Source organism: Oxyura jamaicensis, chromosome 10 (genome assembly GCF_011077185.1).
Source record: "Oxyura jamaicensis isolate SHBP4307 breed ruddy duck chromosome 10, BPBGC_Ojam_1.0, whole genome shotgun sequence".
NCBI lineage: Eukaryota > Metazoa > Chordata > Aves > Anseriformes > Anatidae > Oxyura > Oxyura jamaicensis.
In genome coordinates, this window is record NC_048902.1 from 1,640,399 (window position 1) to 1,646,636 (window position 6,238).

The window sequence follows — 6,238 nt, forward strand, 5'->3', positions numbered from 1 at the left end:
CAGCCTGCAGCCCCTCTTTGCACTCTTAAGAACAGTGTACACAATTCACCAAGAGCACTACCTGCGGCTTTACATGTCCAAGCGTGGCTGGAATTTTTCCGATTATTCCTTGTGTGACACGGGATATCATGTTATCTCTCTGATGCAAGCGATTTCGCCCCTCGTTAATTAACAGTAAAGATAAGAAAAGAATTATACAGAATTGAACTGTTGTGAGGAACAGCAGAACTTGCCTGAATACAAAGAGTTCATGAAGACCAGGAAAGTTACACAACTCAGAAAAACATTTGTAGAAAAGTTGTTTAAAATGCTGAAATCTGAAGTTCAAAGACAAAGTCCTTGTTGCTTTCATTTGTTGTTGCTATGTCAAATGGATCTCAAGAAATTCAGACACTTTAAATGCCAAGTTCCCTACAGGAAAGGGTTCTTGATTCTCAACAGTTCTCTGCAGACTTCTGTAACTGGTTGGGTACCACAGTTTTACACTATTCTAACTATGCCCTTGACATGCAATTCAAGTTAATCCCATAGTGCACTAAAGAATAAACTATTAGGTCAAATCAAATTTGAATTTAATATATGTAGTTCTGTTCCATCCAGTTAAACACAGAAGAGATACCAAGAGGAAAACACCTCTATTATATTAAAGTCCTAATCTCTGTGAAATAAAAGAAATACTACAGAAAGCATTGGTGACCTCAAGCATCACACTGGAGACAGTTTTCTTCTGAAACTATCCTGATGGATTTAGGTAGAGAAGAGCAAAAGTAGAGGGGACAAAAACATTGTTCCACCTCATTCCACAATGACAGATGAGACATAAAAAAAAAATACCATACAGCCAAAGGAGCAAGGCTCACCAGCACGCTAATCTCTCAACCTTCTGAGCAGTTCTCCTGCACAATCACAGAAGCCTACTGTGCCGCGGAACAGGATAATAGGGGTCTCTCTTGTAGCTCATACATGTTGCAAAAATAATGCCTGTAGGTCAGACAGATTTGGAAATTCGGGCTTACTGTATTGTGTAAATATTTCCTACCTTGTGCTTTAGGAACAGGTTACACCACCTCACATCCATTGTGCTCAACTTCTTCCACATCACAATACGTTTTTCAGCTTTCTCTGTTTGACAAATCAGAACAAGGAATTTGATCCCCTTAATGAACAGGTATTTTCAGAAACCAGTACACTATTTAAAAATTAATTCATCTATTAAAAATCCATTTAAAAAAAAAAAAAAAACTATGATGGAACTGCAGTTTCACTGTCTGATTCTATTTATATTCCTACTACTAGCCTCCAATGGAGCATTCAGCAAAAAAAGAATCTCACTGAAGTTTAAATTACTGCTTGAGCTCTACCTCAGTTTTGCAGATAGTATGTTGTAGAAGACAATTAGCATCGTACAGATGTGCATACCTTTATGCAGGATGATCTGTCTTAGAATGTGCTCCATCAGTAAAATAGTGACATTCTAAGGAAACAATCAAATCTAAGGACACAAACATTCATAACTCCCCTGAAAATCACTTCAGAGGCCTTGGCCCTTGGCAGACTAAAGCTATCAGAGAATTAAACATATATAAAGTGTTTCTGATGCCAATGAATTTACAAGAATAATCATTCACACACACATTCACACATTCTGCAGTTGATATCCTAGCTTATTATAGAAGTACTTTTAAAAGTTTTGCTTATACTATTTAACTTGGGAAAGAAAAAAATAAAAAGAGAGAGAGAAATATGACCTTGCACAGAAATTCTCAGAAGATGCTGTATCTTAAGCAAGATTAGTTTATAATTTCATACCTATAATAAAACCAGTAAGAATCTATCATAAGAGCAAACTAAAGCATTTTTCTGTCTTAGAAAATAAATAGAACTGCACTCCAGAGACCACAGAGCATAACAGTTATCCTTCCTCTTTATTGCCCATCCCAGAGTATAATGATCAAGCAAAAAGAATATAATAATCATGAGCTACCATTTGGAGAATAAGAGAGGTAATACAGCACTCTGTTTCTCCATCTATCTAATCTTGTAGGATTTTCTCTGTGTTATGAACAAAAAGAAGCTGAACATTGTTCATTAAAAATAGTGGGCCATTGGATCACTGTGAACACCCTATCCAAGGCTGTGGTATGGAAGCTGCTTAGCTGGCAGAGCTGCAGGACTCTTCCCCAGGCTGTTAATTGCTCAGAGCTGCTATCTATAGCACGGGACGTACGGCAATCTGTGCTGCTACAGTGCTTAGCTTGTTAGGACACAGGGAATTTCACCTCTGTCAAGAAAATGCCCTATTTTTCAAAGTCTGGAATCAGTTGAAAGCAGAGTTTTGTGGTTAAAGAGGGCTCCCAAGCACGGGCTGCTTGGAAAGTCCTATTAGCTACTCCAGTGGCAGACCAAGCCCTCTTACTGGGCTGTAGACATGTCTTTCCTAGCTTTCTACTGCATCTGTCCCCATACCATATAATCAGCACTCCATCTAAAGGTCTCCCGATCTGCTCATGCTCTTCTACCCCCAGCTCAGAGCTAATTCTGTGTCTTCGTCTAGATCTCCCATCCCAGGATAACACACCTGAAGTTTTGGTCCATCCATACAGCGCTCGTCACCAACTACAATGCATCTTCATGCTTGATGACTCTGTTCCTTCTTTCTGATGAAAATCAAAGATCGCTATGGTAGACTGATGAACAGTGAAGCCAGCTGAAGGTTTGGGAATCCTGCTGATAAGTTCTGGAGACATTACTGCAATTTCCTTATCAAAGTTACAGAAAAAATGTGCTCAGCAGCAATCTAAACTGACATAAGAAAACGATTGTCCGATATACCCATTTGGTCTTTTTATCTGGGTAGACCAGACAGATGCAAACAAGTAACACTTCAGTTATTTTCTGGCATTTCAGGATTTTTTTTTTTATTTTCTAATGCATGCCCTAATGCAAATGTGCATCATAGCTTGAAGTGGAGAAGCATGGCATATAAAGATGATGTAGATCTGCCTAATTTATGTGTGAAGTAGGATCAAACTATCAATATATATACACAAACTGCAGCTAAAACATCACATTTATTCTGTTCACAGTTCCAGCTTAGTCACAGAGTTGAAATAAATTGTTAGGAGATAAAACATAGCCTTACCACAAGAGGTATTTTTGTATCCAAATTATAGACCATGTGTGCAATAAAGAATATCACTTGATTATTCCGATGCAGAGAAGGTATTCAGAAGGTGTCACACTTAAGTAATGCTACCACTGATTTTTAACTTTGCAAAAATTGCCATAACTGAAATCCCAACTATTTAGGCAGCTCTCACAGTGATGAAGCACACTGGAGACTGGCATGTCCTTTTCACTTGGATAACTAATGCTGAAAGATGGACTGAGTTGCTGAGGATGATGCTCTTAAAAGACAGATAACCAAACATCCTCTAAGGATGCTATTACAATGAAGATGCTAAAACAGGCTGAAATTTTTATAAGCACTATTAGAAAGAAAGTAGCCTCTTTCCCCAAACTTGTTAAAGTGGGGGAAAAAAAAAAAAAAAAAAAAAAAAAAAGAGTTTTAAAGCTTTCATAGTCTCCTATGGTAACTGTCATATAACTGACATATATTGAATCCTCTTCTTATCAGAAAATATGGTATATGCTTAATATTTTAGTTTTAGGATTCCAAACCTACTCTACAAACCTACAAAGTAGGAGGGGAAGAGGATTTTTGAACTCAAACCCATGGAGAGTTATGCTTTTCAGTGAGTTCTTGTTGCTTTCCTTTGAGACGTTTGATACTGATAACCACTGCAACTGTACATTCAGCATGGATATAGTCAGGAAGGCTAGCCACACTCTAAGCCATAAATGCCCTTTCTCTTTGTCTCTTATCACTGCTCAAATCACATGACACATTAGCAGCCAAGCAGCTGTAGAGTTCCTCCATCGAAATCACAGCTGCAATTCAATACCGGCACTGACACCAACATTGTTTCACTATAAGCAAAGCCTAGCTTTAGAATATTACAAGGCTTCTGACCACATGCAGAAAGAAAGGCTTTATTTTGAAATTCATATTAGGTTCCATTCTATTCATGTTTGGAAAAAAATGGAATGCGTAGGTTTGAAATGTTTGTGCAATAACTGTAGGGTCAGCTACAATGGCAGACTTGAGTAATTTAGACTTTGCACTAAGCTTCCTGATTAACCCCACCCCACAGAATTACTCAAGTTGCATCAGTGACAGACACCAGAATGCAGCCTACTCTGGTTCTGCACATACATTCCACATGCATGTAGCATATTGGACACACAAGCTTCCTTTGAGGAAGAAAAAAAAAAAAAAAAAAGAAAATTAAATATACAGTAAATAGTAGAATTACATTCATTTTTTATCAAAATAAGTCCTCTCCTTTTTTTTTTTTTTTTTTTTTTTGTGAGAGAATCCTTGGATGCTTCTATAAAATACTGCAGTATTGTTAATGTTTTCTGCAGTTTTATTAGTAGTAGAAAGAAATGTAATTTTTTTTTCCCTGCTATACTTTGGCAGGATTAATAAATCATGAATTCATGAATTCAGTTCCAGCAAATGGATGAACCCTCAACAATTGTACATTATTACCAAAACAACAACCAATTAAAAAATATCACAGATTGAACAGTACTGGAATAAGTACTATTGTGGAGGGACTCTTTATCAGGGAGTGCAGCGACATGACAAGGGATAACAGCTTAACACTAAAAGAAGGTAGGTTTAGATTAGAAATTAGGAAGAAATTCCTTACTATGAAGGTGGTGAGGCACTGGACCAGGCTGCCCAGAGAAGCTGTGGATGCCCCATCCCTGGCAGTGTTCAGGGCCAGGCTGGATGGGACCTGGGCAACCTGGTCTAAAGATGTCCCTGCCCATGGCAGGGGGTTGGAACTAGATGACCTTTAAGGTCCCTTCCAATGCAAACCATTCTATGATTCTATGTGAAATTAATCACAGGAAGGACAAATGGTGTTTAGTTGGATTAGGGTAACATTATTTTAAGCAGTATTTTACATTTTAAAAATATACAAATTCTGCATGGAAAGATTTGGGATTGTTAGATAACTCTCAACAAATTACCATCTATAAAAGCTGGATCTATACCCCAACCCATTCCAGCTTCCACTGTATATTTTAGTGGCAAAATTATATAAAACTCCTTAAAACATCAGCAACATATACCTTAGGAAGTTCCCATGATTTTAGGGAACTTAGTACAGAGAGGTAAAAATAAATACATTTATGCAAAGGATATACCAGCTACTACTTTGGAATATTCAGTCAGTGATAAAAGTAAATTTAGAACCAACGAAATTGATTTCTTACTAGGTCAGCCAAGCTGGTGTTTAAAGCACAAAATAAAATCCACAAATATCTGCAAGTAGTGCAGCACAAAGAGTACTATTCAATGGCACCAGCAGAATGTTTGTCTTTCAATGACCATTTAATAATCTTGGCAGAAGATGCCTTAGAGATGCATCATTAGGGCACTGTCAGCTAAAGAGGACTTTCCCAGAAAAGTGCTCAAAATTCCTCTGACACATGTGTGTCAGAAAAACCAAAGCTGAATCGTAGACAAAGATGACGTACGGTGCAAAGTCAAACACAGCAATTCAAACACCATGGCTACAATTGCTCATTCATAATTTAATTTACAGGAATAAAAAGCAACTGATCACAAAACACGACAAATGGTAAGTGACTCAACAGATCTATCACATTCTCATAATACCACCAGGATCTGAAAACAATAAATGCAGCTGAAAAAAATTCACAAGACAGCTACCTTTAAAAAATAGTCCTGGCTTTTTGCAAAGGATCCTGCAGTTCAGCAAGCTATCAAAGGAAGAAGAGGAACTCCCCAACCACTCCAAAACCCTGCCAGGAATTATATATTGAATATTTATTACCATACAAATGTTATCAAACCTGAATTGCTTCTAGGTTGAGAGTGAAACACGAAACACCACCAAAGATCATTTTCTGGTAAAGGTATTCCAACAACACGACTCCCAGAACTTTAACCCAGCTCAGAGTTGTATGCTACAGACACTCACTTCATCCACTTCTCACAGATCTGTTGAAGGAACCAAAGTGAATGTCACTGTGGCCCAAAGGTACCAGAATGGAAGAAGAAAAATAGCTGGATATGAAGTAGAGCAGCCTTAAGGTTTCCTCTCTACTTCAGACATTTCTCTCTCTGTCCACACTA